At 47.3% G+C, this 25549-nt stretch overlaps 1 long non-coding RNA gene across 1 annotated transcript; it reads left to right on the top strand.

Annotated features, from left to right (window-relative positions):
• The first annotated feature begins 13266 nt into the window (after positions 1 to 13266).
• On the top strand, positions 13267 to 18637 carry LOC110359492 (uncharacterized). Its single transcript, XR_002414720.2, has 4 exons — positions 13267 to 13497; positions 14678 to 15061; positions 16311 to 16413; positions 18000 to 18637. It is a non-coding gene; the product is annotated as an uncharacterized LOC110359492 (long non-coding RNA).
• Positions 18638 to 25549: the final 6912 nt, after the last annotated feature.

Genomic DNA, 25549 nt, shown 5'->3' with positions numbered 1-25549 from the left:
ATTTTTCAGATGAAAGGTACATGGTGTTGTTCACATCAGTATTACAGTGTAATAAATCATGCTTTCCCTTTGGAAGGATTTCAGACGATTTCACAAGTCACTCTCAGGAACTCCAAAGAAAACCTGTCTGCCAGGCCGTGAGCTGATAAAAAAAATCCATAAAAACAGAAAAAGGAGGACAAAAAAATAGCCATTTCATTGCGGTATTGTTACCTGCTTTGTGTAGGACTCTGGATCTAGGGCAGCGATGCCAAAGTTTGACCAGACCCCATCACACAAGGTGGTGCACAGCTATAGCAAGCATATTCCCTGCACTGAGGAGGTTATGGGCAAAGCCTTCAGAGGTTGGGAGGGGGAACACAGCCTGATTTTGCTTGACCAAATAAGAGCAGAGACAAAAGTAGAGTTCTGATTGCCAGACCCTAGAACAAACTGCTCCCAGTTTTCAGAAAAGCAGCAGGAAGGGAGAAGAGGAGTGAAGACTGAGCATGCCAGGACAGAGCACCCAGCAACCGCCGAAAGGTGCCACAGTTATCGTCCCAGCTGCTTTGCTAGCTGCTGCCCAGAGTGCAGTTCATTTACTAACAACATCTTTACCAAGTGAAACTTAAATTCCCTGCTCCCAGGAGCACATAAGCAAGACAGGAAGAGGCTGAGCTTGAAAGGGGAGTCGTTTTGTTGCCTCAGATTAGCTCAAACTGTGTGACAAGCTTTCCCCACTTCAAAACCAATGTTGCTAACCTTGAAATCTGCATTATTAATATTTCAACATGAGTCCCATCAGGAGCTGCTGAAAGAGCTCTCCTGGACTCGTGACAGCTCATCCTGTTTGATTCTAATCATATATGAATGCATGAGTTAAGAAGACATCATTAAAAGTACATTAAGTTTAATTATGCTAGCAGCCGTAGACAGTGGGAGCATCATCTTAATGCAGAATGCATAATTAGATCAGACCTAATCCATTAGATTCATATTTGTTAAAGAAAATGCTCCTCATCTATAAGTGTCACTACAAAGTGATCCATAGGGTTTGGAGGAATGGCACTGTTTTCTGGGGGCTACTGCCATCCCACCCCCTCTCCCCTCCTCCCTGTCCATCACCCCTGTGCACGCTGCCGAGCCCTCGCTCAGCTTGTTGCACATCATGGTTAACAAAAGCACCTACAAAAAATTAGCAAGAAGATCCTCTGCTCTGGCAGCTGAGCCCCGGGGATGTGCTGCGGTGGTTTAAGCCGTTACGTACCTAGATCTCTTTAGCAAGGAGTCAACACTACCAGAGCAGTCTATGGATGCCGGAGTACATGCAGTCCCAGCTGGGTGGATTGCATCTCAGCCTGGTTAGACCAGAGCAACCATGCTCGGGATTGGAAACTGGTAGTCCCAGTGTGGTCAATGCCCTTTCACTGACTCCAGCAGCTGCTGCCTCCAGTGGTTTGGGACAACTTTCCAAACAAAACTAACCAAAAGACAAAAGTAAACCAAAATAACAAAAACAAAGGCATTTCAGTTCCTTCCAGGGCCGGTCCAGCTCTCTCCACTAACACCGAGGCACCAGGAGGGCAGTGTGAGGGACCAACAGCTGCAGCAGCATGGAAGGTGGCACGTCCCTTTTCCCAGCACCATAGCACTACAGACCACCCACTGCACTGCTCTGCGAAGCCACCACATTCAGGGGAAACCACCATCACTGGTGGGCTTGAACTTGAGCCAGAGAGCTAAATCCCAAGATGAGCAGCCATGGGTTACCACCCCCATCTTCATCCCACAGCAGAGCCACAAGCATAAGTGGTACCAGCAATCCATCAGACCCCAATCAGCATCACCATGGTAGGAATGACAAATCTGCCAATGCTCAAGCCTCCCAGCTAATCAGGTTGCTGTAGCTCAGTGCTCTGCAGCTGGGACATGGGATCCTGTGGCCATATGCTTGTCTCATGGAGTGATTGCAGCAGTATCTCCCAGCCCAGACCTCACCATGGTGGCCACTGCCTTGGCAGGGCATTTCCCAGCTCCTGTGGCCAGTCCCAAAGGTGATGCACCTCACCAACACCCCCCAAACCACAGTGGTACCGGTCCACATAGGCTCACTGCCATCCTTGCTGTGGAGATGGGTGAATTTACCATGAGCCTTTACCTGTCACAGGTTACTCACACCTGTCACCCCACAGACTAACTCAGTTCAGCTTGAGGGTGATATCAGCTAATGTCCCCACTAGCCTGGAGTCCACACAGGAAAGGGGAGGAGGTTGTGGCCACCATGTGCCAAATGCATGGCAGCTGTGAACAAGCACAGGAGCAACCGAGGTTCCAGAGAGAACCTGAGAGCCCTGTGCTTGCTGGCAATCATGGGCAGGAGACACACTTAGCTCAGCTGAGCTCTCTAACACCTGCCTAAGTGCTGAATACTATTGCTATGAAAATATAATAGCCTCTTGCTGCCTCTCCTCCATGGAGCTGGGTAAGGATTGTGGCTGGGAAGCCACATCATAGAGGCACAAGCCCACAGGCAGAGCAGATGGGCAGGATTAAAACCTTTCTGAAGGTACCATTGACAACCAAGGGCCAGCTGCAAATGGAACACAACTACTGGTCAGACAATAACTGAGATTTCCAGGAAGTTTTCTGAATAACTGATAATCTAATCTAACTAGTAACTTCTGAATAATCTGATAACTTAGGTTTGGGGAGGCTTTTGTGTGTGTGTTTTGTTGTTTGGTTTGTTTGTTTTGTTTTGTGTTTGGTTTTGTTTTGTTATAAGAGAGATAAAATCCCTACCAGTCAGCACATTTTATCCATATTTCATTTTCATGAAATAAGAGGCACCTCCAGCCCCTCTCTGCCCTCCTCATACAGGCAAGGGTGATGCAGGCAGATAAATATAGATACATATTTATATTTATATACATAAAGCAGCTATCACAAAAAAAAACACAAGACTCTGCTGCCAGCCTACCTGGCTGGTGTTTAATACTGCTACTCCATCAGGGTTGGAGGGAGACCTATTGTGAATGGCAACAGTTTGTGCTACGGAGTCCGGGAGGGGATGAAATGGGGCTCAGCGGCCCATAGGACCCTTCTGCCCCCCAGTTCAGCAATGCTGTGGGACACCAACACCATCCTGCCCTGAAGGTCTTCCAAAAAGGTTGGAGGACCCCATGGCTGTTTACTTGCCACAGAGGTGGTTTCCATGTTCTCTGTTTTTCAGGGTTTTTAACTGACAATGGTCATCAGCATTTCTAATTTCAATCTAATAAACATAGGGAAAGACCGGCTAAAGGCTATTGTGATTTTCTTCCCCATTTCTGTGGTTAAGTCTGTTTGCCAGTAACCGTCACAATCCAGAGTCCTGGTTCAGCTGAGAAGTAGGAAAAGATACTGCAAAGACTTGGGGAAACTTTCATCCTCTAGGGAAGCAGTTGATTTATAGTGAATTGTACATACTCTTATCTGCTGATGTACTTTTTGGTTGGGTGATATTCGGGAGATACTTGGAAACAATCTAATGTCATAAGGCCTTTTAAAGAAAGCCTTGATCTTTTAAAAAGGCAGCAACTGACATGTTCAAAGTGAGCATCGTGTGCATGGGTGTTTGCACATATATGCATCTGTGTGCCATTTAAAAATAAAGCATCAGTCCCCATAAAAATCAAAGGTGAACACAAAGAGAAGTTCTTCAGAGAAAGAAATGTCAGGACCTTTATATGCTCACTATCAATTCCCTTTAGTATAGCAATCCATAAGGCAAGATGAGAGGGACACCTGTGGTGCTGCTAATTGTTCTTTCCAAAGGAAACAGGTGAAACTATTCAGGCTACACTCATTGAATGCTCAAAGGGAGATGTAAGTTAACCCCTTTGTGGCCAGTTAGCCCAAGCCAACTACTGGCATTCCAAATGGGAGATGGGAGGTAGCTGCAACCCTGGAAGCCATTGCCATAAATTCCCAAAGTCTCATAAGCAAGTTTTAGGCTTTAACAACCCTCTCTGAGACCCCAACAGACATCTACCAGACTTCAGCAAGACATCAAATATCTCCATCTAATCTGCAATATATTTTGACAGGATCCTGATGCAGCAACATGATCGCAGTATGATCAGCTCTTAGGTTTCATTTGAAGAAGTGTTTCACTCTGGTGTAAGAAAAATCTACCCACCTCTCACAGACTATATGCCACATTTTATTATATTTGTTGATTATCCAAAAAGCACTAAGAGAGCTTGAACACTCATCCCAGTGATGCCCGGATCCCTTTTACAATAATTGGCATAGAAAGGTCTGCAAAGTCCCTTTCTGAAAAAACTGAGGCACAGAAAATTCCCATGGGATCCATGCTGCACAAGAAGCCCAGACAGAGAGACAGGTCACTGACTGGTCTTCTGGCTTCCAGAGCGTTCCCCTCTTGTACAGTCAGCAGCTCACCCCACCAAGACCATCCTGACCCTTCCTGGGAGCCCAGAGCTCAGTATTTCCAGAAACAGGGGGGCACACCCACAGTGCAGACCCTCATCCTTTTTTTAAAAGGATTTTGTGATGCTGTGACTTTGTGTCAGGTCAGAGAGGAAGAAAATAGCCTGTGGTTTGATGCAATAAGGCAAAAGAAACTCCACTTCAGCCTCCCTCTCTTTCTGCTGTGTTTCTTGAAGGGACTAAAACATAAATTCAGAAAGATATTTTTCAGGCTTCGGAGAGGCAAAGCCCAGATGTGTAGCTTTGCAGCAAATGCTCCCAGTCCAGACTGCTAGATCCTGCAAGTAGCTAGAACTTCATGACAGCAGCACTACCTCTCTCCACAGGGATGGCTTTCCAGGACAGCGTTCCCATCCCAGCAGTCCCAGTGTCACTTGATGCCACACAGTGAACCACACCTGTGCTGCACCCTGGGGTGTAAATGTCTGTGTCTGGAGGTTGGTGGAGAAAGGGTTAACCCCACCCTCAGCTATCAGCTGCAAAGCTGGGCCCAACTGGGAGGAACTGGGTGATCACCAGGAGCTATAAAGGTGTGCTGGGAGGGCAGGGAGGGTTTTACTGGGAGAGCTGGGCTGGGGGGGCATGGCTGATATTGAGGAAATGATAAAGCAGTTGTTTTGCTGCTGGAATGCAGGATGGCTTCTCTAATCAATCATCACCTGTATCCTCTCTTGGACCTATGGAGGAGATGGGAGAAAAGGCACTCACTTGCTTTTAATACCACAGGTAGGAGGGGAAACTCTGTCAATGCCTTGGCTGCTGAGTTGGTCTCCAAGCAGGCATGTAGGACAGAAAGCTTCCGTATCCCTGGCTGTGGTGCTAATGGTTAATCCCTTTGATAGCAGGAAATTCTTCAGCTGTTGAAAGAAACAGGAGGCTGCTGAGCAGGAAAAATTGGATGGATATTAAAAAGGGTCAAGAGAGATGCTGAAAACTGCTGAATAATGTGTCTGTGGCTTCATAGTAGACTGGTACAAAGTTGGGAAATGACGTGAACAGTAAAGGGAATCAGGGCACAGCAAAGGAGTCTTTCTATATGCTGAGCACAGGGCAAAACTCAAATGCGTGCCGTCAAGTGAGCAAAGCCAACTACTTTTCAGGCTAGGAAATACTTTTTTGGTAACTGTAGTGCACTAGGTAGAAGAGCAGCAGGAAGAGCAAACATAGCCTATCTCCAGGCCAGGAACAAATAACTAAACATTCACAAGTAGTCTGCAAACAAGAGAAAAAGGCCTGTTTGTTTTCCCAAAGACAGATCATGGCAGACTGCTGTGATTTGTTTTATTTGTCTGTTTTGCTACTGAAGGTGCTTGTATTTCTAAGTGAGGAAGGTGTGGTAGGTCTGAAGTAAATCGGCTTCACAAAACCATTTGATTTTGCGGGGAAGCTCATTAGCTAAAATGAGGACTATAAAAGAAGAGTTGTCAAAGTGAGACATCTAAAGAGAAGATAATGAGTTGTACTGCAAAGCATAACTGGCTGGAAGGAAAGGTACAGATATAGATTATCTGAAGGATTTATCGTGAAACCACAGTTAATTCACATGATGAATTGAAAGACTTCAAATTTGGGAGGTAGAAAGACAGGATGAAAGGCAGCGGTTCAACGTCATGATTGAGGGGCTGACTGCAAGACTACCTAGTGCTGAGAAGAGCAGATGAAGATCTCTGTACATGTGCTGATAGCTGCAGTTTTTGCCACCAATGGAAAAACATTCTACAGCTGTTAAAAAAAAGAGAAAAATATAAAAGAGAAAAAAATAATCAAACCCACACATTTAAAGGTCACAGCAAGAGAATTCCAGCTGAGAGAAACCTTTGGTGATATCAAAAATGTTATGCACAATCCTGGCCAGCCAACATTGAGAAAGCTGACCTGAAAATGGCAGAACTGGGAATTCAATGGTGCAGGAAATCCTTTCCAGTCCAGCCTCATTTTTTGTTTCTGCCTACCAGTAGTGCGGTGGCCACTGTCAGCTGAACAGCCTCTAGCTATGAAATGTCTTCCTGTGGTGTCCCAGGGGTTTGTAATCCTACTCATGAAGTTACTGGGCCATGGAGTTGCCAAGGGCAAGAGGAATCTCCCTTTCCTGGGCTAGTCAGCCCCAAATTCTTTCTCCAAAAACTTTTTCAACCTCCCTGGGAAATGTCCTGAACTTTAAACAGGCAGGAAAGCATGACAGAGAAGAGGCCAAGAATACATTGAGCTGGTAGACTGGAGAAAATGAGAGAGGGGAGAATGATGAACCAGAAGCTGGTGCATAATGAGTACCCCGCAATGAGCTGTGATGGAGCTCATCCCCAACCAGCTGGTTTACAAGGCGCAGCAAGACTGCGAGCACTGTGCCCAGGGAGCAGGAAGCACCGCGATGCTCCGTAGGTGTTACTTTGCTGATTTAATAAGCTTCGGCTGCTCCCTGTGAATGTGCTGGCTCCCTTCAGTGGTACTGGCTATATAACTGGGGCATCGCTCCAGCCCCCGTCAGCATCTCCCAAAGGTGAGAGAAAATGCGTACGAGCACCAGGTTTGCTGGCTTTGAGAAGTGCTGCGCTGAGAACAGCCTGCCTCGGAAATACTACCGAGCCGACACGTGGGAGTCCTCCTACGCTTGGCAAGGAGACAGGGAGGGAAGGCTTAAAAGCATGATTTGTATAGGAATAAAGCAGCAGCATCTTTGTGCCAGTTGGCTCAGAAGCAGTAAGGTGTAGCAGGGAAAACATGATTTTGTTTGGTGGGCTTATCATCTCTCTGGTAGAGACTGGCTCATAATTACTCCTTTTTACCACTTGCAGGTTGACTGTGTGTTAAAGAGTGGGTTGTTTCCTACAGTGTCCTGATATGTAAATTGTGGAGCAGCAGGTTTTTAGTGAGGAGTTTCTGAAGAGCTGTGAGGTGACAGCAGGGAGGCTGGGAATGACTCCATGGAGTAAAGTGATGCCTCCTTGCTGCTCATATCTGACTTTCCAAGAGTCCAGGTCCTGCCCATCCCAAATGGACCCCTTGCCATGGTCATGAAGCCCTGAGCAGTCCTTCGCCGTAGGCAACGAAGGAGATGTGCAAAGTGCAGGTTACTCTGGAAGACTTTGGTGACCTGAGTGCTCCTCAACAGCTCAGGTCAGTGTTTGGACAATTTTTGGGGTTTTGCCATTTCCACCCATTTTAGCAGAGAGGATATCTTGAGGTTTTTCCCTGACACTATATGGATGGGGAGGTGAGTGCCTCTAGGTGATGCAAGGGGACAAGCCCATCTCATGAGGGACCTGGTGGTACAGAAGCCACAGCGTTCTCTTGGCAATCAGTGACTGCTGGGCAACAGCAGGGCCAAAAGCATTTGGGCCTTAAAAGCTGTGGAAGATATTTCTTATGACGGGATATTTCTTTCACTGGCTGAGTTCTCTGTCTTCCTCCTCTCTATCAATTGTAAATATATTTTAGGGGAAAAAGAAAAAAAAAATGCCGAGGTCCCAGATCTCACCGTGTGTCTGTAAAGAGCTTTTCTGGTTAGCTCTGTAAAAGTAGGAGATCCCAATGGCTGGTGATTCTGTATTCACACAGCATCAAAAGCCCTCCCTGAGGAGGAGGAGAGTAAGGAAGATCTCATCAGGTCTGGCCACTTGTTTAGAAAGGAACTTTGGGTCTCATCAGTGCCAAAAATACCAGGACACATCCTCTCATTCTAATTTACAGTAACAGCCATAGAGAGCTTTCTCTTTTGAGATAAAAGTGGGCTAAAAGCAGCTGAGCGAGGAACTTCAGAAGCGATGGTAGCGACACAAGCTGCTTCTGCTCACACAGCTCAGCCATGGTGCCGCAGACGTGGCAAGGGCCAAACGATTGGGATAATTGCTCTCCCAGCAATACACTGACTATGTACATTTAGGTTTCAATTAATTTGCTGGCTCTAAATGAACTGCCTCCTATTGCTTTCAGCAATCAAGTCTTGTTAATTGAAAAGGGCGTTTATCTTATGTCTAGGAGGAAGCTGGACAAAAGTAGGGCAACAAAATCCAGTGTGAAGGTAGCACCAAGTGAAAGAAGGAGGAGGAAAATGAAGCTGAGGGAGGAGAGCAGCCAGGGTGGCCAAGGGAAAATGTTCAGGCTTTTTTTCTTGATGGCTTCGATATTCTCAGGCTGTCCTGATTTGAAAGGGCTTTTCTTTTCGCCTGGACTCCTGTTGTCCCACTTCCAGCTGGTTATGCACTGTCAGTGGGGTTACATATGCTTGGGGGGCACCAGCTTGTGCTGCTAGGACTTGTGAACACGGGCTTTTAACCCACTGCTCCCTCCAATATCTTGGTGCTGCCAGGGGGAGTATCCAACACCTGGGTAAAACAGAGCACAAGCAGGAGCATTTAATGCATTTCCTCAAGTGATGGGTGAACCCAAAGTAGTTGTTCATCCTGTCTTTGTTTTCACAGGGGTGGCCATGCTCCTGGAGAAACAGTTGCTGAAACGCCAAAAGTGCCTTGAAAATCAAACAACCCCTAAAGCCCACCCAAGGAAAGCCCTTTAAAAAGGAGATCACTGGCTATGCTATAATGTTTGAAGAATGATCCCACTTTCTTACCTTTAAATTAAGTTGCAAATACAGTCCTTAAGACATGAGATCTAGCACAGGTTTGGATTTCTTTTTTTTCTTTCTTGATCTGACTACTTAGAACCTCTCTCTGAGTTTCCCACCAACTGAACCTAATGTTATCTCCTACACACAGTCGTCATCTCATTAAAGGGAAATCAGAGAAACTGACTTTAATAAATTTTAACACCCTCTGTGAAAAATCCAGCAATTAAAGCTTCCTGCCCCTGGACCTTTAAAAGCGACACGTGACAAATCCCCTTCAGTGCTTAATAAGTGCGGCTCATCAAAGGGTGATGGCATGCAGGGGTAGGAGAGGATGCAGGGAAAGGAAAGAAATAGGAGCATCAACACTTAAAGAGACTGAAAGACGAAAGATGGCCCTCTGTTTTTACCCTCCTTCCAGAAACTGAGGAGAGAATGAGCATCATTAGAAGGAGACTGATAAGCTCAGCTTGCTTTGGAGGAGAGGGCATGGGGAGGGAGGTGCAATGGAGGTCAGTCCAACCAGGCAGCACTAGGAATGCATCGTTACACAGAGTCACTCAGAATAGTATTTACCCTCCAAGTACAGTTCTGTGACTGTTTTTGTTGTTGTTGCTGATCTGAAGAGGCAAAATGTTCTGGATAACAGCAAGCAGGTGGATATCAAGCAAGACCATGGAGCAAGTTGCCTACTCCTCTGCAAACCTTCTGGGAAACCATCTTAGACATAAATTTATCATCAGGTTAAATTCATCCCCGTTATCACCCATTGATAACAACCACTTGAGGGACAACCACTGCTAGGATTGTCTTTCTGGAGAAAAGGTTTGGGGTTTTTTATGGATGAGGAGAAACAGGTGGATTTTATCACTGCTGAAGCTTGGCTGCGGGAAGGAGATGCACTAACCACGTGTTCAACTTTTCTGTAATCAGGTGGGAACCTCTCAAGATATCTTGGTCCTTCCAGCTCCTTCTGAAACCTTGAACAGGTTTTCTGAGCTCTCAATCACCTGGTATTTCTGGTCAGTTGTACAATGGAGATTATGGTCTTTATTCCCATTCTCTTATGGCTCATCTCAGAAGTGCATAAAGTAGCACAAACCCCTTGGAAGAAAGGCACAAAGTATTTCTGTTGTTTTTATGACTTATCTCTTAATCTGGGGCAAATATCTTTCTTTTTTCTTTCCACTTCTTTATTATCTGGTACTTTCAGGATGGTAAGAGATGGGGAATGAAGGAGTCTTTACAAGAGAAATCACTGATTCTGTGCACAGGCAGGTGAAACACAGGTGGTGAGGAACTGATTATGTATTGGCGTTCATTAGCATGAAAATCCTCAGGTGCCTCATAAGGTTTCTCCTCTGAGTCTGCTGAAGTGATAACACCACTGGAAGTGGGTTTTCCAGAAAAGGAATTGCCACTCAGGGACTTTTGGTTTGATTGGATTGCAGTGAAGCTTCACATCAGGCCTGAAACAAAATCTGTGGAGCCAACAAAAGTTTCCTAGAAGACAAGACCAAACCAGGAGACTGTGTGATGCAGCTCGGCTTTTGCCCAGCACAAGAGTTAGGAGAGGTGGTCCCAACCACCAGCGCTGCACTGGGGACAAAGCCCAGGAGAGGAGCCCACACAGGGCAGCACAGAACACTCTCCCCTCACCATCTAACCCCAGGCCCTTGCATCCCATTTGTGTCCCCCATTCCCAGTGTTCTCCAGCAAACACTGCCCTGCAGCAGCAGCTCACCCAGAGAGGACCAAGCCAGGAGTGTCCCTGCCTGCTTGGTGGCTGTCACTGGGTGGCCTGGACCCTCCCTATGCCAAAAAAGGACCATTTTAGGGAGAGATTTTGTTCTGGCTTTGTGGTATCAGCAGTCACTTGGCAGTCCACATTAGCAGGCACAAGGGGATGCTCAGCACCAGTCACACCATGTCCTACAATGTCATTGCCTTTGGCTTCAAACCCAGGATGGTCCAAGCACCTCAGGTCTCCTGACCTCCAGCCTTCTCTTAGCACAAATCTTTTCTTATCAGGGAAAAATAGTTCATGGGCCTTTTATCACATTGATAGGCCATGCTTCTGCCCCCAGGATTCTGGTTCTTCTGTGACTCCAGCAGTGTTTAATTTCCAAGGCAATTCAGTTTTGGGCAAAAAGCAATCTCAGCACCCCCAGCCACTGCCGTCTGCCTGTAGCATCCTACATCAGAGCAGCCGTTCTGTTAATCAGCTGCTGGGGGAGAAACACAACTGGAAGCCCTGGGCAGGCACACAGGCCAGGGACTGCAGGAAGTAGAGGTGTTTGATGTTTGCCTTATTTACTTATGTAGCAGCCCCTGTCTCTGCAAGAGTCCCTTTCTGTGGAGGAGTGATAAGCTGCTCTTGGCTCCCACTTGCCCATTCCTGCTGGCTCCATTTTCTGCTAGGTGCCATCTCATTAGCATGCACCAAAAAGCCCCCGCTGACATCCCTGCCAGGCTGCCCTCCCTGCCCTGCCTCCGAAACACCACCAGCATGCCGTGGAAACAGCCGACAGAGCATCCAGGCTCAGCGGAGCCTGAGGGTGCAAGAGAGAGGGATGAAGGATGGCTCCAGAGATGCCTCAGGAACCCATAAGACAGAGATGCATCTCCAGAATTAAATCCCCACTGGCCTTCTCAGAGTTGGACTGGGTATGGTAAGTGATTTAAAGATGTATAATTAAGTCAATTTGCTTGCAGAGGTCAACATGTCTGGACCTGCACCAGGAATGATGGAGGGCTGAGTCCAGCAGGCCCTGTGCTTGGACTCTCTTCCCTGGTAGGAGCACGACCCTTGGTGTGGGGTCTGCGTGGGAGCTTGCGCCTCTCTATGCCGGTGCAGCTCATACACAGGTGTGCCCAGCTCCTGCCCTGCCTTGCTCTCCTGCCCACTGCTGCTCATCGTGCCCCTGGACCCTCATCGCTCACGGGGTTTGGGCAGTGGTGGTGGCGTGCTCTCATCGAGGCATAGCTCTGCCAGGTGATGCTCCTGCATCCCACATGTATGGATGCTCCACACCACAATATCCCCAGCCATCCCACTGCCTCTCCCATCCCACTGTGGTTCAGCAGCTGGGAGAGAGGGATGCTGCCAGGGAGGATCTTTTTTTAAAAAAAAAGGGTTTTGTAGTGCTTCCCATCACAGCAGCAGGCTCAGTGTGCTGCGAGCTGAGGAAAAGGGGAAAGCTGTTTATCTAGCAGAGTGGGAGGGTGCTATTGCCCAGGCAACAGTTTCGTTTGTCTCCCTAACTACAAGAGAGGCAAGTTATGGCAGAGCCTTTCCCATGGGCAAGGCCAGCATCGAGGGGGCATTTGTTAATGTGCTTGGGCTAGTAGTCCCTTGTGAGTGCTGAGCACAGGGACGCTAGGGATACAGAAACATCACTCCAGTCACTGAATTAACAGCATCCTTCTCATGTGATTAGGAGCTCATGGCTGTGTGCACAAGCCCTGAGCTGGCAGCAGCTGGACTCCCATCACAGCTTGGCCACGGCTCTGCCGGTTGACCCTGGGGGAATGGCCCCACTTTGGCAGTGCCTGGGAACGGTGCATTGGAAAGAGCTGGAGAGGACACAGCTCCTCCTCAGAGAGCTATAATTAATATTTGGAAGCTGCTGGCTGCTCTGGCAATTCCAAGCTATCTACTTTGTGCCTGTGCCATTCACATCTCTCTCCTCCTGCTTTGTGGAGGATATCTATTATTATCTTTATTAATTACATACTGCAATGCACTTAAAATAGGGAGGAGGGGGAAGGAATGGCCAGCACTTTCCCACCATGGAAAAGCAAAATGTTACATTTTGTACTTGTTGAAAGTAATAAAAAATCTTTAATTTCACAAAGTGTGAGATGCATTACTAATTGCACAATTATTTTGTTCTACGGCACTCGCAAAACAGAACTTGGAGTGCTTTCAGCAAATTCTGATGTTGAGGAAATAATGACTTGTGTTTAAAATAGTACTAAATTAAGTGCTCTTCCTTTATGAGAATTTTTTCTTGGGTTTCTAGGATATTTCTTCCCTAACTGTTCTTAAGATAAAAGAAGCAAAGCTTTGCTGAATTAGTAATACGCTGGAGTTGGTGTAGATGCTGAGAAAAGGAAGGGAATGAGCAGGGGCTGCTCCCTGCCCACCTCCCACTGCCCCTTGCAGCATTTGAGCCCTTTTCTGGCAGGTGATTGGGCTGCAGAATGTCACTTGGTTCTCTTCAACAGATGTTCCCACGAAGGCCAGATGACATCTTACATGGAAAATGCATTCTGTGCCCTATAGAGGTGCCACCAGACATCACGAATGCATGCAGCTCGAGCAGCTCCTGCTCCCCAAGGACAGAGCAGGGTGCTACAAGTGCTCCAGCTGTCCAGTATGGAACTGCAGCAGTGGAAAAGAGAATGGTAGTATGTGGCTTGTGCTCAGTGAGAGGGACAGTGGCAGAGCTGGATTATGGCAGGTGAGTTCCTTTTGCAAGGTATGCACAGGCTGCAATATGCAAATACTCCCAGGGAGATGGATTTTGCAAGGCTTTAGATTTGAAGGTCCTAAAAGTTCCCCCAGGGTGAGAGGTAGGATAGCCCCACCACTGCAGTGCTGGGCTGCAATGTGTTCTTCCCTGGATGCTCTGGGTAAGCCCATCCTGTGTCCCTCTCACACCACATCTTGGCCAGCCAAACTCAATGTAATACAACTACAAAGCTAATGACATTGAAAATAGCACTATGGACTTTTGTGTGTGTGTGCTTCTTCTACTGCTCTCCCAGCAGTACCACCACATACATAAAAATGGAACCTTTGGGCCAGGCTCAAGACTCTCTTCCAGCCCTGCCCTAAGCTGAGCCTGTGTTTGGCAGCATGTGAGAGCAGCACGGACAAGAGAGAGCAATCTTGCTCAGCTCAGCAGGTAAGCACAGATGTTTGGAAAACTAACCTCTTCAAGACTAGAAGAAAAATAAGTCTGTTTCTGCGAGATTGATCTGCTGGCACCAACAGAGCAATCAGCTGGACTTCTAGGAGAGCGGCAACAAACAGCAAATTAGAAGGTGTCAGCCCGCTGAGATTTCAGACAAATTAGAAAACGAAACGGTGATGCTGCTATGCTGTGCCTTTCAGCAGCTCTTGGCTTGGCTGAGCCAGCTCCTTGCTTTCCTGCAAGCCAGCCCATGACTGCTGTGGTGGCTGGTGGACGCTGCTGCTGGGGCATCCCAGGGGATGCTGCACCCAGTGCTGATCTGGCAACAGCCACTGGGCACCTTCAAAGAGAGCTGTTCCTCCCACCAGCCAAAACTTTGAGTTCTTGTCACTTACCTGTATTGTTAAAGCAAGCTTGAAGCTCTTCTTGCTTGTCCTAGAAGGCTTTGAAATACAGCTACACAAACCCCAAAATACCAGAGCCCTGTGTGCAGCAGGAGTGCAGGGCAGGCTCTGCAGGGTGCTTTGGCCAGTGTGAGCACACACAGTGAATCAACCTTGTGCTCCAGCCTGCTGTCAAAACGAAATTTCTGCATCCACTAAGGAGCATTCTTAAGCAGCATCCCTGTTAACTTCTGCAGCCCAAAGGTGGATCTGGATTTTCCTTAATGTCCCCCCAATTCATCTAATTGTGTTGTTTCTAAATCTCTCTTTTCTTCTGACAGAAACTGAAGAAGAAAGTGTGTTGTCTTCAGAAACCACCATTCCCACAGGAGGTCAGTGGGTCAAACAACTTGAGTTGCCTTCACAGGCTGTGATATTCTGATGACAGATGTTTCCACCAGTGTACAATATTTCAGTCACCGTTGTTTAGCAGCACTAAGGAGGAGCTGAGCACCCAATGGAAAATCTGTCTTTATCGCCAGATGCTGGGGACGGACCCAAGGGGATGATCCTCCCAATACTTTCGTCCACCAAAACTGGTATTGCTCCAAATGAGATGGATGATTAAATATCTCTGCTGATTCTGAAAGCCTTCAGAAGAAAAATTCCCAGATTACAACAGCACATTATCAAGGAGTGCAGGTTGACAGTCAAATTCTGCTCAGGTAAAAGCACTTAAATGTGTGGGGTTTGTCTTTTTCTGAAGTCACAGAATTATTAAGAAATGTTTGTCCTTGGTTCTAAGGAGACAAAACTTCACCTGACATTTTTGAATTTAGATTAATGAAGTCTGCTTTCACTCCTTCTCCCATTCCCATTGAATAAAGGCAAACACTTGCCATTTTCTCCTGCCACTTTTACTGTAGGTATTAATGCTTCTTTTTGGCTGGAATGTCTGGAGCAACTTAAACTACCCCCAAGAAATTATTGCAATAGCTGGATGTGCAAGACAGGCAGAATGAAGAATCTGCAAATAAAGTGGGGGAGGGAAAATGCTTTCAAGTGTTTTATAATTACTGAGTTTTTTAATCCTGTTTACATTTAACTTTACACAGTAGATTCATAACCATGGTGTGCAACCAGGTGCAGTAGTGATATACGAAATCTTATTAAGAGGAGCAAATGAAGAATATGGGAGGATTTGGGATGAGAAAGGAGGTTGTGATGGAATTAGCACCTGCTGATTTTCATCCTTTCTAACAATAAATTGCTTGTCAAGAAACTCGATGGGGACCAACTACTGTCAGTTAACTATGCACTTGAGAAAAATAATTGGAATGCAAAATGCAATGGCTCACAGCAATCTCCAAAGCATCCTGGCTCCTTGAGCTTCCATCCACTGGGCTCTGCCTTGCTGCAGCTTGGCATTGTTCAAGGGCCTTTCCACTCCTCTCTTTCTCTCACTGATGCTAATTGCTATGAGGTTTATTTAACAAACCTTTGTTCAAACTTAAATACAAAATAATATAGAGCACTCTGTCTGGATTGAACCACTGCATCTGCATCGTTTCAGCTCTGCCAGTGATGCTCGAAATGAGTTAGATTTTAACCAGGTTTGCTATTAGAACAGAAACAAGGATCCACTGATTACATGACTCGCTTAGGGAAGTCTCTTAGCTGACACTGGTGCTTAAACACTATCAGCCACTTCATATTAATAGCTGTAGAAGTGAAAGTTAAGTGCCATCATCCTCCTTATACAGAGGCAGAAGTCCTGACCCCAGTGACAAGTGACTTTCAGTATTGCTCAAAAAAATAAGTGCCAAACCAGAAATTTAATCTCCACCTGGGGATTCTTTAAAATTCTCATTGCTGACACAGAAATAGGACCATGAATTGTAGAGAGAAAAACAATGGAGATGTGGACATAACTTCAGAATTTATATTTTTATTCTTTTTTTCTATGATCAATAGGTACACCTGATCCCATGGGCTGGGCTGCATCCTGCACCCTCTCTTGAGCAGTGTCCCAAGAGCCCTCCTTGCATCCTAGTGCCTCTCGCCCATAGGAAAGAAGGTAAGGTGCCAAATCAAGACCTGAACCCAGGGTTAAATCTGGGTTCAAAAATCCAATGAGCTTTCCCCCCCCAGCCTCAGGCATCTGGCGGTAGAGGGCTCTTACACAGATGAGTTACACTTGGTCAATTGAAGGATCCCAAAGGCACTGTAGCAACCATATGCCACATTGTTGTGCCCCTGTGAACCCACAGCTGCAAACCCAGGGCTGAGACATCCTGTCTCCCCATGAGCACCTGGAAAAACTAATCTCAGTCTAGCACAAGCCCAGGAGCCTGGCCAGCCTGAGCTTGCTGATCAGCAGGATCTTTTCATTCATGTAAGAAAACATTTCCTGCAGAAAACAGAGGAATGGGAGCTTATCTCTGAGATATGTCATCTCCCAGTGCCACCTTCAGCTCAGTGTTACTGTGGAGCTGCCAGGGAACTCTGACCTTCATGGGAAATGTTAAATCATTGTGGTTTTCATATTGTTTAATATTCCTCATTGATTAGTTTCCATCTCCCTGAAGGGAAGAGAATTTGACTGAGAGCCAGAGATCAGCAGCACTCAGTGCTGTGGGTGGTATTGAGCTTTGGAGAGAGAGAAATCTGACAAGATAAAACGCAGCGAACAAATTTCAAAAATAAAGGCAAGAAAAAAAATCTTTCAGAAGGGATGTTTTTCTTGACCTGGACTAAAACCCAGCTACCATTTCCATAAATCTTTAACTCCCAGAGACAAACATTGACAGCTTATTTCAGCTCCAAACCACAGATTTCATCTGTTATAGCTACAGAAATATTGTGTGGGCCTGGTTGTTGTGTTGTTGTTGTTTGGTTTTGGTGTGTTTTTTTTCTTTTTTGCCAAGAATTGGCTATATTTGCTATGCCCACCCAAGTGCAGGTGTGTGGGTGCAGCAGCCTTGTGTCTTCGCCAGTGATCCGGGCTTCCAGTGGCAGGATGCTGTGTGCCAGCTCCCCACCTCACCACCCTCGCATGGACAGGACTTCCCAGTCCAGCCTGGAGCAGGCAGGAGGAGGCAGAGCTGCCTGTTCAGCTGGTACAAGCAGAGCTGCTGCCAGGGCACAGGCCAGCAGAAGCAGGTCACAGAGCTTGGGGGAGGCAGTTTTTCATTGAGGGGGGGACAGCACAGCTCCCATGAGGATATCATGGTTCTCCATACCTGGAGCATTCATCCTCATAAATCCACCCCTGTGCCAGATGTGCTGAATGAAGCAGCGCCTCTGAACAGGGAGGGGACCCATTGTTACAGCCTGTTTAATTGCCTCAAAGCTCATTTTGAGGAACCATAAGCAGTAATCTCCCTTCTAATAGAATAGCCAAGAATAGCCATGTCTGGGCAGCTCTTTCTTTTTAATTAATCTCATCTTGGCCCTGGCCTCCCTCTCCCAAAGCTTGTCCCACAAAGCCCTGACTCGTCTCTTTCCACTGAGTCATGCACAGCGCAGATCCCTCAACTCCCAAGCTGTTTCTTCCATCTCATTATATTTTTAAAGCCTGGGCTAGTTCTTTCCCTCACCCTGTGTCCAGCCAAGTATACACTGAGATCTGGTTTATCAAGTCAGGTTTTCATCTCCTTCCAGGAATCCCAGTAACAACCTCCAAGGGGGATCTGGTTCTCAGCACATCCCATGCCACGCCACCTGTGCCGCAGCTTTTGGCATGGGCAGAGGAGCAGCCCTGTTGCAACAGCTGGTGCAGAAAAACACACCACTCTCTTCTGCACAGTCATTCCCTCCCTGGTCCCAAGTTTTGAGGTGTCCAGCTTCATCAAATTGTTGTTACACCTCTCCAAACTGCCTCCCTCCTGCCCTTCCCACTCGCCCGCTCCTCTGCTGTGGTGTTCATTAACGGGGACCTCCCGCCCACCAAGCTGCAAAATCTCTGCTCTCGCTTCTGCTGCTGCATCACAGAGAGAAAAAGGAAGAAAAACAAGAAGAAAATGTCAAGCCGAAGGATGGTCATCGCTTTTGTAGTTTCATGCTATTCCATGTCAGCTTAAAGGAGGTAAATATAATAACAGCAGTAGATAATGGAGAAACACTGAGAATTAGGAAATAGCTTTGAATTAATCTCACCTTATTTATTTATTTTTAAGCACAGCAGTGCACCTCCTAGCTCCCTTATCTTTTTGGGTGCACCTGGAACTGTGAAAGCTTTAAACTTGCAAATCCTAAGCTTAAACAGGGTAAATAGTTTTTCTTCAAACACTCTAGAATGGTAAAAAAATAAAAGGAAGAAAAATCATGCTCTATATTTGGCCTTTGGATTTGTTGCGTGTGCAGAAGAGGAAGGTTTGGGGGAGCTTATGGATTTATATAGGAGCTGAAAAGCTTGTGCCTGCTTAGCAGCCTTCATTGCAATGCACACATAAAGGGGAGAACTGCTCTTCTTACGTGCCAGTGTGAGACACAGTGCTGCCCGGCCGTCCATGAGAAGGGTACTGCTGCAACATGAGTGCTGGGGCTGGATTTCCCCCAGCTTTATTCAATGCCTTTAAAAATTACTTTCTAAGCATCCTTTTTCCCATTTCAGAATAAAACTTGCCTTCTCCCTACTGCAGTTATTCATGCAAGCTTGATAAAATACCCGGGAAGGAAAACAATTTTCCCTGTTCTCAATCTTTCAAAATTCAAAAAAAAATAAATAAATGTAATCATCTTCCTAGAAAACCAATAGTGATAGCAGTGTGTCTGAGTGATGTCAGGAGTGTTGATGGAGACAGCCTGGTAGCCAGCTCTGGCAGGATCCCCAGGGATCTCCACTCCAAAGGAGCCTGCGATGGGCAGAGCAGGGACCGGTGTCCTGACAGTGGTGCCGGGGGTGACTGTCAGCAGAGGATGCTCTGCCAGCGCAGATTTTCGTCCCACTGCTCAAGAGCTCTGACAGCACGTGCCAGCTAAAGCCAGGAGTGTGCATCAGCCTAACGGCACCGCCTGCATCCCTTGCTGGGGAAACACGCTCCAGCCACACCATCGGTGGCATCTCTGTGCGACAGAATGTGCAGCCAGGGGCACCGGCCAAGGGGCTGTGACCTTGCGGCAGAGGCTGGCCAGAGGGATGAGGACAGCTCAAGCCATTTCCCAGAAGCAGACAGGTCACATCCTGTCTCTGTGAAATAAATAAGTTTTCCAACCCGCTGGGAGCAGGACGGAGCATTTCCCTCCACTCAGGGCTGTTCACCATGGGATGTTATAGCCCCTCAGTCTGAGCTGGGACCTAAGATGCAAGAATGAGATTTTTCCCAGCATTTGAGGTACATCATGCCAGACTTCTTCAGGTTTAATTTTTGGCCAGGAATTTGCAAGGGCTGTAAAGAGGATTTGCACTATGCAGTTCAGTTTTTTTTTTAGCTATTTTCAGCAAAACGGGGCACTGCATATAAGAAGAGCTGCTGCAGCAATTCACTGACCTATGAATAAAATTTGATGAGGAGATACCCCCATTCAGTCCTGGGTATGTTTTCAATGTATACCACGCTCCCCAAGTACCTGGTGGTTGGTCATGAAGAGTGAATAAATCTGCCCAGAGAACAGAACTCAGGTGGATTTCAGTGTGATGTGAGAAACCCTAATGAAAGAGTTTTTAAGGTTAAAACTCCTGTTTTTAAGGTATCCTTTGGAGTTCAAGAGCAGGTTAATGTGCCAGTGGAGTCAGATCCATTTCCCAGCTTTTCTTTAGGAAGAAAAGACAAGGGTCCACATGCTTTCTGTATGCTCAAAAAGCAAGAAGCCAGAGAAGGCTTCCAATCTCTTCATATTGATTATATTCCTTTCCAGTCTTGACATTTACAGCACTCCCCAGTTTGAGCTCCTCATTTTTCAGTGTTTGGGGCTGGCTGGCAGGTTTTCAGTTTCCATCAGCGGAGTAAAGCACATGGTTACCCCCACGAGAGCACCCAGAAGAGCCAGGGGAGGTCTGGAGGAGGGAGCAGGACGGTGTTGTCCTTACAGCGGAGAGAATGAAGAGGATGAGACAGATGCAGCTCCACAACACAGCCCTACCTGCTGCTTTTCAGTAATCACCCTATTTAGCTGTTTTTTGGGTTTTTTTTTCCCCCGTCTCTTCTTTCACTATTAAGATTTATGGGGAGGAAGGTGCCCAGCTGCATCTGAACGCAATAAACCTCTTGTGGCTGGTGAAAACCAAAGAGCTATTCTTCCAGCTTGTTAGCAGTCAGGAAGATGGAAGGAAGTGGGAGGAATCCAAAGGGTGAGGGTTTTTAATGCCTCACTCGTCACTGCCGAACCCAGCGCTATTTATGGTGCAATTATCACTGCAGACAGACTCCTTTATCATCCAGCCAATATTCTGGGTAGAAATCCTACTGCAGCCCAGCCACTCCATATATCATTCGGTCGCAGGCAATGGCCAGATGAAGAAGTTCACAATTGCCAGACACTGCTTGTCCAGGACATCCCTGCCCACCCCATATTTGCTGTCCAGGAGGAGGCTGCTGTCCTTCTGCCCTCCCAGCAGTGTCCAGAGCAGCGGGAGGAGGTGAGGATGGTATAGGGCTGTTCTGCACAGCAATGCCGATGAGGGCTTCCTACAGGAATCTGCTTCTCTTGGGGCACAAGAATGGTTTTTTTACTAGTTACACAAAGCCAGCAACAAGTCTGCTGGACTGAGGGTGGTTCAGGGCAGTAGGGGAGGGACAAGGATTTGCAGAAAAGTGACAGGAGCTCTGTGGTTTGATAAATGAGACACAAGGCAGAAAAGAGGGAATCAAGTGCCTTACACCCTGGCCGTGTCTCTGAATAGCAGGTTCCCTGGGTCTCCGCATACCCCCATAGCTCTGGTGCACCCTCCTCACCTCCTGCCTGGAGCCATTGCCCCAGCCAGCGCTGCAAGCATCATCCTCCAGGAGACATCTTGGGTGGGCAGTGCAGCTCCGAAGAGTGAAATTTGGATTTTTTCTCTTCTTTCTCATCCAAAAATTCTTTTTTCTCTAGGGAGGAAACTGCATTTTTCTCCCTATTTTGTGTGGAAGTCCCTCCCGAAGTTTGGCTGTGCTTCTCCATGAGGCAAAAGGGTCTTGGGCCAAATTCCCACACAGCCCACTCCTCTGGCTCGTTTGGTATGAGCGCAGAGCAGACTGGCTCATGCACAGCACCAGTGAAGCCAGGTTTCCTCTTGAATACTTATCTGGAAAAGATTGTGGTGTAGATTCTCTGGTGTCTAATAAGGCAGGAGCATCACCTTCTCCTCATTGGCAGATGTAATTCTCTTTTCTTCTTCTCCTCTCTTCTCTTCTTCTCTTATGTTTCATTGCCTATTTTCACAGACCTTGTCAGGACCTCATATATCTGGGAGCTTCTTCTCCTGTGTCAAATGTGGGTGGTACTGGGCAGCTGCTAGTGGGAACCAGCAAGGACGCACGCAAGGTTGCTGAGTCACAAAGCCTAATTTTCCTGGAGAATCAAACTAAACTCCCACCCACATTGCTGTTTCCACTACCAGGGCAGAGCTGAGATGCACCCTGGTCTCCACTCCACCATCTCCCCTTTATCTTTCATTGCCCAGAGCCGGGCTGCATTTATTAAGGGATGAGCCTTAATACTTGCAAGGAGTGGAATTCTTGAGGCAGATAAGCTAAATAACCATTGCTCATACTGCCTGTTTACCTTCTAATTGTCACTGACACCTGTCTTTTCACGTTCCTAGAGCTTGAAAAGGGAGGAACAGATCTAGCCAATGTAATTTAATACCACAAACATACTGGCTTAATTGCAATCCTCATAAGCCAGCCACACAAAACTCTAAACAAATTCAACTAATTTATTTCAATTTGCACGAGTCCCCCTCTCAAACTGTAATTAATGGAGGAAAACAATTAAGGTAAACACAGCACAGCTGAGAGAGCTATCCTTGCTAAAAGTCACATTTTATTTTAATAATGCTGTATTTATATAAGTTACACACTTTTAAGACGTTTCTCATTTCCTGGGTGTTTAATCGGTCCTGTAAATATTTTGCCTGGGCTGAAACAGTTTTGTGAAATCAGAAATCAACAGGGAGAAATCAACTGTTGTGGGACTGGGGACAGTCACACACTGCGTGGGATTAATTCCTCCTCCAGGTGCTTCCTAGGGGCTGAAAGCTAGTCCTGGATCAGGCGGTGTGGGAGAGCTGGGAGGCAGCCCCATGCAGCTGCCCCAAATCCAGGGCTCCCCAGCTGCAGCTTGGCAGCATCATTGGTGTGATGGGCCCAAATGGGTTTTATAAAGCCCATAGGAAGAGTCCATCACAGTAAATCTGTTTCCTAAAGGTCTAAATGACCCCTGGTCACACTGAGATGGCTCTACCTGGATCTTCCAAGGTTTTCTGCTCCTACTTGAAGCAGAGTTTGGCTTTGCACAGCTCCTCTGCGCAGCACAACTTGGGGATGTGCTAGTGAGAGACCTCCAAAATGCTACTTGATCTCTGCTCTGGGTTGTCTTGGTGCATGTCTGCAATCACTCTGCTCTGTACAGGACAGAGACTGACTTCACAACAGGTACAGCCTCGCCAGAAGAAGCAATGGGCCGTTTCTTCAAGGAGATGCGCAGGTCCTACTTGAAAGCTCCAGCAGTGGCTTTGAGTCGCTTTCTTCATCACTTGTCATTTTCCATCTTTGAATACATCCCGTGGGTGAGTTTTCTTGAAAGAAATGGCACATCTGTCTTCATTGCTTGCTTTTTTTTTTTTTTTTTTTTAAAAAAAAAAAAAAAAAAAAAAAAGCAGGAACAATGCAATCTATCCTTCATTACACCAGCTGGTATTGCTAAAGGATGGAAAACAATTAGGTGCTGGTTTTCTTCCTTTTCTTCCCACCTTCATTAACCTTAATATGTACTGTACCCTTCTTCCAGTGTGAGTGCAGCCTTGCTAGAGAGGAAGATCTCAGCTCAAACAATCTCGTGTTGATTTTCCGCTATCTCAAGTACCAGCTGGTCTAATTAATTTGGAAATGCACCATTTGTTAAAGAAAGACGAGGTGCTGTCTGACACCTGTTTTATTAATTACTTGCCTCTTTAGATAATTGCTTGCCCACACTATTAGGTGAGGGAAGTTGTCACCTATGTCTCAAGCTGAAGGTGCTGAATAGGAGGGGAGGAAATGGTGCTGTTGACAAGGAGGTCAGGAAAGCTGGAGAATGCGTTTTGGGATGATGGGAGAAGTGCCAGTGCTGGTTTATACCTGCCCAGAGATGTGGAACACAGGTGCAGGATATGTCTCAGTATCCACAGAGGTGAGAGCTGGACGGGGTGGGAAGAGGGACCCATTTGGAGAGTGGTCCCCTGACTACCAGGGACTTTGTCGGGTGACCCTGAGCAACATGTTACCTCTTCCCACCCTCAGTTCCTGCCTGTAAAATCCAGAGAAAGATAGAGAAGTTTTTTTGAAAAGCTCTAATGACAAGGGTTACATAAAGGCCAGAAATCATTACTGGATCCTGTTGGGATGTGCAGGGGAGGAGCTCACACAGAGGTGGAAAAACACAGAGAGGAAACAAACCTGAGCACCACAAAGAAAAGCACTGTGGTGCTGAAGGTCCAGAGCTCCTGTGCGGTGTGGCTGGGCAGCTCGTCTCTCCTTGAACCCGAGTGCCTTCGAGAGCCTATACAAAGATGGACCACTTCCCCATGGATGTGGCTGTTGACTTGGGGGTGAAGCTGTCATGTGTGCTGCCACGGAACCTGGGGCAGAGAGGCTGAAGGTGCCTGGAGCTGCCAGCTTCAGCTATGCCAGGCAGGACCAGACCTGGCCTCTCCACAGGCTCATGGTGGAGGATGTGTAGCAGGAGCCCTTAGAGATGGGGAAGGAGCCCCTCCCGGCCACCCTGATTCCTCTGTGCCCCCACAGACAGAGTCAGGTCATAGCAGCCTGGCTCCAAAAAGCTGCCAAAAGGGATTTTGAAGGGAAGTGCATCTCAGGAGAGGATGGTTTGATGGGAGCCAGTGATGAGCCCAACATCTATCTCACGGTCCCACCTGATGGTGGGGATGCTGGGGTTCCCTTGCCCAAGTAGACATTTGGGGCAGGGTTGGTAAAGTGGCAGTGTGGATGTGACCAGGTCCCTCTGAGCTGCCCCATCCAGATCCCAGCTACTTAGTAAAGAAACTCATCGTCCTAGTGGGGCTGTGAGATGCCATGTCTGCTTTTGCAAAGGGTCATGGGACACCATTATGTCCCAGCTGTGTGCTGGGACAAAAAGTTGCCTCATCTCCCACTTCTGAGCTGAGTGGCCAGAGGAGGATGAGGAGGAGGACACTCCCCAACTGCTCCAGTCCCAAGAGGGCAAACAAGACCTCTCTGGTCAGAGTGGAGAAAGGATCTCCCAGGACAGACCCCGTGTACCTTGGAAGGAGGACAACATCACAAGTGATGCACTGGACCAGTCTCTGTCTTCACTTCTGTGCTGATGGATTGCTCAAGGCAGTCCAGCCCTACTTGCTGTGAAGGGCCAGGGCTGAGAGCGGGGCTGCTTTTGGGGCTGGGGGTGAGAAAATCACGGCAAAGGCTCTGGCAGCAGCTCATGCTGCACATTTCTCTGCTGTGCCTTCCTCCTCACCCACACTCAGCCTCTTCCTGACATCTAGTGGGAGCAGGGGAACATGGCAAAGGGATGCAGTGCCAGCTGCAGACTCACAGACATATAGACACACGTTATCTTTCTTCTACCATTGTTCCAGGTTTCCAGGTGTGGTGCCAACCAGATGGGCAGAGGAAGTTCCCTTCCTGCCCTGGGTTTTGGATGGCACAATTGGGAGGTAGAAGAAAGAGGTGAGGCAGGAGCAAGAGACAGGTGAGAGCTGTCCCAGCAAGACATCCCCGTGCTTGGGGTTGAAGACCATCCCCTCTCCATCCAGGGACACTCCCTCATTTTAGACCCCGCACATGTCTCCCTCGATCATCGCTCATCTCTCATGTCAGCTGCCAAAAACAAACCTGCTCCTGGCTCGCAGTCCTCTGCCCACAGTTGCAAAGGTGGGACAGAGACAGTTGTTCTTCACAGCATATGAGGGACAGACACCCTCCAGGGTTATCCCGCTCCAGTCAGCATCTCTAACATACTAGTCTCCTGGGTCCCATCCTTCCCCAAAGCCTTTAGTTGCAGTGATGGGCAGGAGCTAATTCCTCCTGCCT

This window comes from Columba livia, chromosome 14, assembly GCF_036013475.1.
Source record: "Columba livia isolate bColLiv1 breed racing homer chromosome 14, bColLiv1.pat.W.v2, whole genome shotgun sequence".
NCBI classification, from domain to species: Eukaryota; Metazoa; Chordata; class Aves; order Columbiformes; family Columbidae; genus Columba; species Columba livia.
The sequence above is the reverse complement of the archived record's forward strand: the minus strand, read 5'-3'. Positions and strand labels throughout refer to the sequence as shown.